The sequence below is a fragment of the Mustela putorius genome, unplaced genomic scaffold (assembly GCF_011764305.1).
Source record: "Mustela putorius furo isolate JIRA1106 unplaced genomic scaffold, ASM1176430v1.1 tig00003893_pilon_pilon_pilon, whole genome shotgun sequence".
NCBI lineage: Eukaryota > Metazoa > Chordata > Mammalia > Carnivora > Mustelidae > Mustela > Mustela putorius.
This window is the reverse complement of record NW_025422042.1, coordinates 395,643-408,589: the sequence shown is the minus strand read 5'-3', so window position 1 is coordinate 408,589 and position 12,947 is coordinate 395,643. Positions and strand designations below refer to the sequence as shown.

Here is a 12,947-nt window from a genome sequence, read left to right as displayed (position 1 = left end):
TAAACCATTCATTATATCATAGCTCAGTGTTCAAATCTCCATTTGTTTACTCAGTTTCCTAATATTTATCTTAAGGTGACCTGATCCAGACTTTTGATCACCTTTGTCTAAATATTTCTATTTTAACAAAGTCCTTTTGAACACTCAGAGACTAAAACTTAGAAAAATACTCTGATTGTTATCTCACTAGAGTGGAAAATATATAGTTACCCATTAACTAATGATATCCATGAACACTCAGAGACTAAAACTTAGAAAAATACTCTGATTGTTATCTCACTAGAGTGGAAAATATATATTTACCCATTAACTAATGATATCCATGTCTACATTAGATCCATGACATTTTTAATTCTTGGGAGCTTTTGGCTAAATGAATTTTTTAAGCTTCCTTTAAATGGAGCTTTAAGCCATCGCCACATGAATAAAATTAAAGAACTAAATGAAAACAAGCCAAGTATTTACAGAGTAATAGAATGTGTAGTGGAAAGAGTACAATTCTGAAATCATAAAGCCTAAATTAGTGTGATGCATCTTTATCAGCCATGTAATCATAAACCAGTTATCTAAATGTGTTAGCCTCAGTTGTTTCACCCATGAAATGGTGATGATAATACTTATTATGCAGAGTTGTTGTGTGGATGTAATGAAGCATGGAGCATGAGAGTCTCATATTCCATGCTAAAATGATAGCTATTTTTATACTTATAATAATTCTAATAATAGTAATTAAATTGTTCAAAATGATAATATTCATTTATATTGAGGCATTGTATTGACTCTTCATAGACACATTTACCAAAATAAATTTCATTTTACTTTACCCCCTCTGAGGATATATATTCCCTAATTCAATATGAATCTCATTATGAATAATAATTATCATAATAAATATGCTGATTTTTCTTCTTTTTAGGGAAGTATCCTTTACTGTTGAACATAAAGAAACCTAAGAAAGTCTGTCTTATTCAAGATTTGCATGCTGCTTTCTTATGAAACTAGATTATAGAGTTGTATGAAATAAATTCATGCAGTTAAGACATTTATGTTTGGAAAAATGGGTGGTGAGTTTAGTATTTCAAAAGAAGATTTTAAATTTAAACCTTAAAACTGAGCTCTTTCAGCCTTATTTATAGACCACCCTTCATGCTTCATAAGTACTCCTTCATTGTAAACTAACTAATAGTTTTTGTCACAGTGTATATAACTAAAATGGATTTTGTATTCTATTATTTCAGAGTTAGTTGCAGTTTCTACTTCCTTACTTCCTTTTTTGAAAAATAGATTAATTCTACAAAAAGTTTTTTCCAGCTTTATTGAAAAATAATCGACATATTATAATTTGTAAATATAAGAAATGGTTTCTTAGAACATTGCAAACTTTTAACATTGTGTAAATTTTGTACAATTTGATAAATTGGCATACATCTGTATTGCAATATAATCTACATAAAAATGTTAATACATCTACTATCTCATATAGTTTCCACTGTTTTTTATGCATGTATGGTAAGGAATTTTAAGATCTACTCTCTTAGCAACTTTTATGTATATAGTACAGTAGAGATAAACTTCAGAGGTCTTGTGGGTTTTGTTCCAGACCGCCTCAATAAAGTGATTATCTCAATAAACTAAGTCAAATTATTATTATTTTTTTTGGTTTCCCAGTGCAAATAAAAAATTATGTTTCCCAGTGCATATAAAAAATAAACACTATACTGTACTGTTCAAAAGCATTATGTCTTTAAGGAAAAACAATGTATATACCTTAAGTAAACTAGTTCTGAGTTTTCAGTGGGTCATAGTTACTGATCACAGATCACCATAACAAATACAATAATAATGAAAAAACTTGAAATATTGCAAGAATTACCAACATGTGACAGAGAGACACAAAATGAACAAATGTTGTTAGAAAAATGGTGGCAGCAGACCTCTTTTATACAAGAGTGCTATAAACTTTCAACTTGTAAGAATGTGATATGTGCAAAGTTTAATAAAGGGAAGCACAATAAAAATGTATGTATATATTATTAACTATGATCATCATGTTGTACATTAGATCCCCAGAACTTTTTCATATTATAGTTGCAAGTTTGTACCCTTTGACCACCTTATTCCACCCCAGGTTCACCTCTTGTCAACTCAACTCTAACTTTCCATTAGTTGCTTTTTCTTCAGATTCTGTATGTAAGGGATATCATAATACATAAATTAAAAAATATATATAAAATCTTTGAAATATTTCCCTTAGTATAATACCTTCAAGATCCATCCATGCTGTTGTAAATGGCAGTATTTCTTAATTTTTCATGGTTAAGTAATATTCCATAGTATATATTTACCATACTTATTTTATTCATTCATCCATGAATGGATACTGAAGTTATTTCCATCTCTTGCTTAGAGTTAATAATTTTATAATGAACATAAGAGTGCCGATATGTCTTCGAATAGTGACTTTGTTTCCTTTAGATATATACCTAGAGGTGGGATTACTGAATCATATGGTAATTTTACTTTTAATAATATGAATAATCTCCATACTGTTTTCCATACAAATTTATATCCCTATCACAGTGCATAAGTTCCCCATTTTCCCCAATATTTACCAAAATTTGTTAGTTTTAATTTTTTAGTAGTATATATTCTAATAGGTAGTAATATCTTGTTGTGTTTTTCAGAGGTAAACAACAACAACAACAACATAATGACTTTGCCCTGAGTTTTTACGTTGAGCACTTTTTAATGCTCCTGTTGGTCATTTATATAACTTTTTTGAAAAAAAAGTCTATTGAGATCCTTTTGCTATTTTTTTAATTATATATTTTTTTCTATTTGTATCTGTTGGTTATTAACCTCCTTTCAGATATAAGATTTGTAAGTATTTTCTTCCATTCTGTGGATTGTGTTTTCATTCCCCTTTTTTTTTTTTTTTGGCAATGCAGAAACTTTAGTTTGATGCATTTATTTTTGCTTCTTTTGCTTGTGTTTTTGGCCTGGTATCCAAAAAACTATTGGCAAGACCAATGTCAAGGAGAATTTTTCCTATGTTTTCCTTTAGGAAATTTAGTTTCATGCATCACATTTAAGTCTTTAATCTATTTCAAGTTAAGATTTATGAGTGATATAAGGTTCCAGTTTCATGCTGGTTTATGTGACTATTCAGTTTTAAATATCATTTATTGAACAGACTATCTTTACCCATTATATATGTTGGCCCCTGTCAAATATTAGGTGACTGTATGAAAGGATTTATTTCTGGACTCTCAATTCTGTTCTACTTGTTTATTGGTCTATTTTTATGCCAGTATACTTTATTGTTTTGAGCATGAGGGCTTTGTAGTATAGTTTCAAATCAAGAAGTGTAATTTCGCTTCTTCATTCTTTCTCAGAAATGCTTTAATTATTTGTTGTCTTTTATGGTCTCATATAAATTTTAGGATTCTTTACTTACTTCTGTAAAAAAAATATTGGATTTTTTAAAAAGATTATTTATTTATTTATTTGACAGAGAGAGATGACAAGCAGGCAGAGAGGCAGGCAGAGAGAGAAGAGGTAGCAGCTTCCTGCTGAGCTGAGAGCCTGATGCAGGGCTCGATCCCAGGACCCTGGGATCATGACCTGAGCCGAAGGCAGCGGCTTAACCCACTGAGCCACCCAGGCGCCCCTAACATTGGATTTTTGATAGGAATTGAATTTACAGATGGTTTTTGGTAGTATGGACATTTTAACAATGTTAATTCTTACCATTCATAAATATGAGCTATCTTTACATTTATGTCTCCTTCAATTTCTTTATCAATGTCATAGTTTATGGGGTACAGATCTTTCATCTTCTTAGTTAAATCTTTTCCTAAGTATTTTATTATTTTTGATGCTATTGTGAATTAGATTGTTCTCTTTATTTTTTCAGATAGTTCATCATTAGAGTGTTAAAATGCTCCTGTCTTGTGCTTACTTTGGCAGCACATATACTAAAATTGGAATGATGCAGAGAAGATTAGCGTGATCACTGAGCAAGGATGACATGAAAATCTATTTAAAAAAATGAAACAAAACAAAATTCTTGTCTTTTATATATTGATCTTGTATTTGTTTATTCAAAATTTTTTGTGAAGTTTTTAGGATTTTTTTACATGTAAGTTCATGTTATCCAAAAAAAGAAAATTTTACTTCTTCCTTTTTTTCTTTTGGAGTCTTTTATTTCTTTGTGTTCCTTGTTTCTCTGGCTGGGACATCCAGTACTATGTCAAATGAGAGTAGTGAAAGTGGACACACTTGTCTTTTTTCTGATCTTTAAGGGGAAAACATTCAAACTTTTTTGATTGAATATGAGATTAGCTCTAGGCTTGCAATATGTGTTTTTTCTTTAATGGATTTTTTTAATTATTTTTAAAAATTTTTATAAACATATAATGTGTTTTTATCCCTAGGGGTACAGGTCTGTGGATCACCAGGTTTACCCATTTCACAGCACTCACCATCTCTCACCATAGCACCTGCCCTCCCCAATGTCCATACCCCCACCATCCTCTCCCAACACACCTCCCCCCAGCAACCCTCAGTCTGTTTTGTGAGATTCAGTCTTTTATGGTTTGTCTCCCTCCCAATCCCATCTTCTTTTATTTTTCTTTTTGTATGCCCGAAACCGCCTATGTTGCATCTCCACTTCATCATATCAGGGAGATCATATGATAGTTGTCTTTCTCAGATTGATTTATTTCGCCAAGCATAATACCCTCTAGTTCCATCCATGTCATCACAAATAGCAGGATTTCATTTCTTTTGATGGCTGCACAGTATCCCATTGTACATATATACCACATCTTATTTATTGATTGATCTGTTGAAGGACATTTAGGTTCTTTCCATAGTTTAACTATTGTGGACATTGCTGCTATAAACATTTGGGTGCATGTGCCCCTTCAGAATGCCACGTTTGTATCTTTAGGGTATATATCCAGTACTATAATCACTGGGTCATAGGGTAGTTCTATTTTCAGCTTTTTGAGGCACCTCCACGCTGTTTTCCAGAGTGGTTGCACCAGCTTGCATTCCCACGTACAGTGTAGGAGGGTTGCCCTTTCTCCACATCCTCACCAGCATCTGTCATTGACTGACTTGTTCATTTTAGCCATTCTGAAAGGTGTGAGGTGGTATCTCATTCTGGTTTTGATTTGTATTTCCCTGATGCCGAGTGATGTGGAGCATTTTTTCATGTGTCTGTTGGCCATTTGGATGTATTCTTTGCAGAAATGTCTGTTCATGTCCTCTGCCCTTTTTTCATTCGATTATTTGTTCTTAGGGTGTTGAGTTTGATAAGCTCTTTATAGATTTTGGATAGATACTGGCCCTTTATCTGGTATGTCATTTGCAAATATCTTCTCCCAGATAACTTCTGACAGTCATCTTTTGGCTTTGTTAACTGTTTCCTTTGCTGTGCAAAAGCTTTTTGATCTGATGAAATCCCAATAGTTCATTCTTGCCCTTGCTTCCCTTGCCTTTGGCGATGTTCCTAGGAAGAAGTTGCTGCTGCTGAGGTCAAAGAGGTTGCTACCTGTTCTCTCCTCAAGGATTTTGATGGATTCCTTTCTCACATTATGCTTCTTCATCCATTTCCAGTCTATTTTCATGTATGGTATAAGGAAATGGTCCAATTTCATTTTTCTGCATGTGGCTGTTCAATTTTCCCCAACACCATTTGCTGAAGAGGCTGTCTTTTTTTCCATAGGACATTCCTTCCTGCTTTGTTGAAGATTAGTTGACCATAGAGTTGAGGGTGTATTTCTGGGCTCTCTATTCTGTTCCATTGATCTATGTCTGTTTTGGGGACAGTTCCCTACTATCTTGATGATGACAACATTGTAATAGAGCTTGAAGTCTGGAATTGTGATGCACACAACTTTGGCTTTCTTTTTCAATATTCTTCTGGCTATTCGAAGTATTTTCTGGTTCCATATAGATTTTAGGATGATTTGTCCCATTTCTTTGAAAAAAAATGGATGGGATTTTGATAGGGATTGCATTAAATGTGTAGATTGCTTTAGGTAGCATAGACATTTTCACAATATTTGTTCTTCCAATACAGGAGCATGGAACATTTTTCCATTTCTTTGTGTCTTTTTCGATTTCTTTCATGAGTACTTTAGAGTTTTCTGAGTATAGATTCTTTGTTAGGTTTATGCCTAGGCATCTTAGGGTTTTGGGTGCAATTGTAAATGGGATTCACTCCTTAATTTCTTTCTTCAGTCTTGTTTGTATAAAAAAATGCAACCAATTTCTGTTCATTGATTTATATCCTGACACTTTACAGAATTTCTATACAAGTTATAGCAGATTTGGAGTGGAGTCCTTTAAGTTTTCCACATACAGTATCATATCATCTGCAAACAGGGATAGTTTGACTTCTCTTCTGCCAATTTGGCAAAATTTGGATGCCTTTAATTTCTTTTTGTTGTCTGATTGCTGAGGCTAGGACTTCTAGTACGATTTTGATGAGCAGTGGTGATAACGGACATCCCTGCCGTGTTCCTGACCTCAGCGGAAAAGTATTCAGTTTCTCCATTGAGAATGATATTTGCAGTGGGTTTTTCATAGATGGCTTTGATAATATTGATAATATGTGCCCTCTATCCCTACACTTTGAAGAGTTTTAATCAGGAAGGGACACTGCACTTTGCCAAATGCTTTTTCAGCATCTATGGAGAGTATCATATGTTTTATTGATGTGCTGTATCACATTGATTGATTTGCAGATGTTGAACCAACCTTGTAGCCCTGGAATAAATCCCAGTTGGTCGTGGTGAATAATCCTTTTAATGTACTGTTGAATCCTATTGGCTAGTATTTTGGTGATAATTTTCGCATCTGTGTTCATCAAGGATATTGGTCTGTAGTTCACATTTTTGATGGGAACCTTGTCTGGTTTTGGGATCAAGGTGATGCTGGCCTCAGGAAAAAAAAAACAGTTTGGGAGTTTTCCTTCCATTTCATTTTTTTGGAACAGTATCATGAGAATAGGAATTAATTCTTCTTTAAATGTTTGGTAGAATTCCCCTGGGAAGCCATCTGGCCCGGGACTTTTGTTTGTTTGGAGATTTTTGATGACTGTTTCAATCTCCATACTGGTTATGGGTCTGTTCAGGTTTTCTATTTCTTCCTGGTTCAGTTGTGGTAGTTTATATGTCTCTAGGAATGTATCCATTTCTTCCAGATTCTTGAATTTGTTGGCGTAGAGTTGCTCATAGTATGTTCTTATAATTGTTTGTATTTCTTTGGTGTTGGTTGTGTTCTCTCCACTTTCATTCATGATTTTATTTATTTGGGTTCTTTCTCTTTTCTTTTTGATAAGTCCGGAAAGGGGTTTATCAATCTTATTAATTCTTTCAAAGAACCAGCTCTTAGTTCCGTTGATTTGTTCTATTGTTTTTTTTTTTTTGTTGTTGCTGGTTTTTTGTGGTTTTTGTTTTTTTGTTTGTTTGTTTCTATTTCATTGATTTCTGCTCTGATCTTTATTCTTCCTCTTCTCCTGCTGGGTTTAGGCTTTCTTTGTTGTTCTTTCTCCAACTCCTTTAGGTGTAGGGTTATGTTGTGTATTTGAGATCTGAGAGAGAAGCGTGGTTGCACACGTCTGTCACTGCACTCCCCAGGAGAAAGTCGGGGAGGGCGCAGCACGCCTCCCCCAGAGAAGAGAAAGAGCCTTTGGCCTTGTGGTCGGGAAAAGGACGGGAAGCAGGGTAGCCTGCCATGGCAGGAATAGCAGGCCGGTGGCAAGACAAGTGTCACCCGCCCTCTGTGCGGAGAGACAAAGCCTGGTTCCTAAGGAGACATGAGGGGACGACTAGGGCAGGGACACGTGCTCCACTCTGAGGAAGGAGTCTGGGCAGAAGGCAGGGCTGTCCTGTGCCTCTGGTCCCAAGGGGACAGCATCTCCTTGACCTCCTGTCCATAGGGCAGATTTGGGCTAGCTACCAGGTGCCATACCCGGAACTCGCAGAAACAGCTCAGTCGAGAAACGGGCAGTCACATGCCATATTCCTCCAACATGTGACAGCGTTTTCGGTGGCAGGGGGTTTGCGGGGGAAGGAGTGGGGACAATCCCCAAAACTCCTCATTCCAGTGAACGGGAGGTGATCAGGGATCCTGTCATATCTACTTTCCAGTGGGGAAACACTGGCCTTGTCCGCGAGTCCGCCTGAGGTCCAGTTCCAAAGGCCAAGCATTGCCTACAATGGGAGATTGTAAACTTCACCATGACCCTGACCCAGACCATGACGATAACCTAACCCTGACCCTTACAGTGACGCCGACAGTCAACAAAACACTAAACCTGACCCTGACTGTGAGACTGAACCTAACTCTGACCCTAAATGTAACCCTGACCCTGACACTAACATGGGCCCTCCGCCGAATCCTATCTCTGAACCTAACGCTAACACTAACCCCTAACCCTACCACGGACCCTGACCCTAACAAGTTCTAACCCTAACCGTCAACCTCACGCTAAACGTAGAACTAACCCTAAACATTAACAATAACCTGACCCTATACCTGATTCTGATCATAACCCTAACCCTGAACTTTGCCTATACCAGACCCTGACCCTAAAACTGACCCTGGCCCTGACCCTAAACCTAACCATGACCCTAACAATGACCACTACATAATCTTGTCCCTGACCCGAACGGGGACTTTAAACCAATACCTGATCCTGACCATAAACCTGACACTGGCCCTAGACTTCACCCTGACCCCGACCAAGGCAAAGACAAAAAACGTAACCCTGACCCTAACAGTGACCCTGACCCTGAACCTAACACTAACCCTGACACTAAATGGGAGCCTGAACCTATCTCTAACCCTAAACGTAACCCTGACCCTGACACTAACATGGGCCCTGACCCGAAACCTAATGCTGAACCTAACCCTAAATCTAACCCCTAACATTATCCCTGACACTGACCCTACCCCAGTCTAACCCTAACCCGCAACCTACCTCTAAGCCTAAACCTAACCCCACTTTAACAATAATCCTGACCCTCTCCCTTACCCTGATCATAACCCTAAATCTGAAATTTCCCTACGTCAGAAATTAACCTTAAAACTGACCCTGGCCTTGACCTTAACCCTGACCCTAACCATGACTGTAAACCTAACACTGACCCAATCCGTGATCCTGAACAGAGTAGTAACCCTAAAGCTAACCCTGATCCTGAACCTACTCATAAAACAGAACTTAAACATAAAGCTGACCTTACCATAACCATGAAACAAACCCTGACCCTGACCCTAACGCTGACACTAAACCTGTCCCATACCTAACCCTGACCTGACATGACGAAGCCCCCAAACCAAAACTTGAACCTGAACCTAAAACTGACCATAAACCTGAACTTGACCCTAAACCTAACCATCAGCCTAACACTGACCCTGAGCCTGACTCTGACCGTAACGCTAACCCTGGACCTACTGTGATCCTGACCCTAAACCTAACCATGAACCTATACCTAACCCTGACCCCACCCTAAACCTTACGCTAACCCTGACCCCAAAGACGTCTAACCCTAACCCTGAAACTAAGTCATTCTTAACCTTAACCCTAACACTAAGCTTGTCTAAACCCAGCTCTGTTCCCTCCAGCGGGGACAGCAGCTGCAACCAGGCCTCCCAGAGGCTGGGGGAAGGCTGTCGGGGGTCACTGGATGGGCACTGCATTGAGTGGAGTGTGAGCCTTGAGCAGCTTGGGGACCGGCGGCTCAGGGAGCTCTGGTGGAGCAGGAAGTTCGGAAGGAGCCCCCGGGCAGTGGTGACCTCACTTCCTTGACGACAGAGCCCAACTGAATTGGAACACATGTATGCAGGCACCCCATTACAGAGAAAACCGCCATGCCCTCCTCATTTCTAGGCACATCCTAAAGGAAGCGACATGTTCTTCTGCTGTACTAAAGACTAGAGAGGATGCAGGGAAAAGAGAGCTCGCCCGCCAGACACATCCCCTCCTTGGCAAGTCATATCAGGTTTCCCCAACGACGCAGGCCCTTTGGCTAATAAAATTAAAAGGTGTCACCAGGGGGCTCAGAGTCAGAGAGTCCCACACATCTTATCCAATTGTGTAGCCCTAGGTCTCCTCCCCATCTCTGTGAGTGTGTGTGTGTGTGTGTGCGAGTGCCTCTGGGTGTCTATGTGTCTGTGTGTAAAGAGGACCTTGCCATGCCATTGTGGGTGGAGATGCCCCAAGCAGGATCAGGCTGATGAGGGTTTAGATATCTGGTGGGTAAGTCATGTTCACAGCCCAGTTTAAGGCTGGTTAAGTGGGATCGGGTGTAGGGTCTACACCCTTCTGCCCAGGGTTTATCCTGAGACCCTGAACAGATGGGTCCATGACCCAGGAACGGGGCTAACCCTAACAGTAACCACTAACCCTGACCCTGACCCTGACACTGACTGTGAGCCTGCCCCAAAACCTGACCCAAACCCTGACCCTGACCCTGAACCTGACGCTGACTGTGATCCTGACCTGAACCCTAAACCTAAACCTAAGCTTGACACTGACCCTGATGTGGACCCTGAACCTAAACCTAACTCTGACATTACCATAACCGTGACTCAAAGCTAACCAGGACCCTGACCCTGACCCTGACCGTGACAGTGTGCTTGACCCTAACCCTAAACCTAATGGTAACTCTAACCATGACCCTAATAAGGACCCTGAACCTACACCTCATGCTGACCCTGAACCTAACACTAACCCCTACCCTAAACCAAACCTAATCCTGACCTTACGCAGTCTAACCCTAACCCTAACCATAACCCTACTTCTAACTCTAACCCAAACCCAAGCCCAAACCCTACCGCCTAAACCTAAGTGTGACACTGAACCGAACATTGACCCTATACCAAAGCGTGACCCTCAACCTGACCCTGGCCCTGACCTTTACCTGACCCTGTCTCTGAACCTAATCCTTACCTTGACACTAACTCTGACCACTACATAGCCCTGTCCCTGACCCGAATGTGGACTTTAAACCAATAACTGAACCTGACCCTAAAAAGGACACTGGTGCTAAACTTCACCATGACCCTGACCCAGACCATGACGATAACCTAACCCTGACCCTTACAGTGTCGCCGCCAGTCAACGGAACACTAAACCTGACCCTGACTCTGAGACTGAACCTAACTCTGACCCTAAATGTAACCCTGATCTGACACGAACATGGGCCCTCCCCCGAATCCTGTCTCTGAACTAACCCCTAACCCTACCACGGACCCTGACCCTAACAAGTTCTAAACCTAACCGTCAACCTAACGCTGAACGTAGAACTAACCCTAAACATTAACAATAACCCTGACCCTATACCTGACTCTGATCATAACCCTAACCCTGAACTTTGCCTATACCAGACCCTGACCCTAAACGGGACCCTGACCCTGACCCTAAACCTAACCATGACCCTAACAATGACCACTACATAATCTTGTCCCTGACCCGAATGGGGACTTTAAACCAATACCTGATCCTGACCGTAAACCTGACACTGGCCCTAGACTTCACCCTGACCCCGACCAAGGCAAAGACCAGAAACGTAACCCTGACCCTAACAGTGACCCTGACCCTGAACCTAACACTAACCCTGACACTGAATGGGAGCCTGAACCTATCTCTAACCCTAAACGTAACCCTGACCCTGACACTAACATGGGCCCTGACCCGAAACCTAATGCTGAACCTAACCCTAAATCTAACCCCTAACATTATCCCTGACAATGACCCTACCTGGGTCTAACCCTAACCCGCAACCTACCTCTAACCCTGAACCTAACCCCACTTTAACAATAATCCTGACCCTCTCCCTGACCCTGATCATAACCCTAACTCTGAACTTTGCCTACGTCAGAACTTAACCTTAAAACTGACCCTGGCCTTGACCTTAACCCTGACCCTAACCATGACTGTAAACCTAACACTGACCCAATCCGTGATCCTGAACAGAGTAGTAACCCTAAAGCTAACCCTGATCCTGAACCTACTCATAAAACAGAACCTAAACATAAAGCTGACCTTACCATAACCATGAACCTCACCCTGACCCTGACCCTAACCCTGACACTAAACCTGTCCCAAACCTAATCCTGACCTGACATGACCTTGCCCCCAAACCAAAACTTGAACCTGAACCTAAAACTGACCATGACCCTGACACAGACCCTAAACCTAACCATCAGCCTAACACTGACCCTGAGCCTGACTCTGACCGTAACGCTAACCTTGGATCTACTGTGATCCTGACCCTAAACCTAACCATGAACCTAACCCTAACCCTGACCCCACCCTAAACCTTACGCTAACCCTGACCCCAAAGACGTCTAACCCTAACCCTGACCCTAAGTCATTCTTAACCCTAACCCTAACACTAAGCTGGTCTAAACCCAGCTCTGTTCCCTCCAGCGGGGACAGCAGCTGCACCCAGGCCTCCCAGGGGCTGCGGGGAGGCTCTATGGGGGTCACTGGATGGGCACTGCATTGAGTGGAGTGTGAGCCTTGAGCAGCTTGGGGACCGGCGGCTCAGGGAGCTCTGGTGGAGCAGGAAGTTTGGTAAGGAGCCCCCAGGCAGTGGTGACCTCACTTCCTTGACGACAGAGCCCAACTGAATTGGAACCCAAGTATCCAGGCACCCCATTACAGAGAAAACCGCCATGCCCAGCTCATTTCAGGCACATCCTAAAGGAAGCGACATGATCTTCTACTGTACTAAAGCCGAGAGGATGCAGGGAAAAGAGAGCACGCCCGCCAGACACGTCCCCTCCCTGGCAAGTCATATCAGTTTTCCCCAACGCCGCAGGCCCTTTGGCTAATAAAATTAAAAGGTGACACCAGGGGGCTCAGAGTCAGAGAGTCCCACACATCTTATCCAATTGTGTAGTCCTAGGTTTCCTCCCCGTCT

The 12,947-nt window shown here is 40.8% G+C and overlaps 1 pseudogene; it reads left to right on the top strand.

The window, feature by feature from the left end:
* The first annotated feature begins 3,953 nt into the window (after positions 1 to 3,953).
* Positions 3,954 to 4,071, top strand: LOC123388188 (annotated as a pseudogene).
* The last annotated feature ends 8,876 nt before the right edge of the window (positions 4,072 to 12,947 follow it).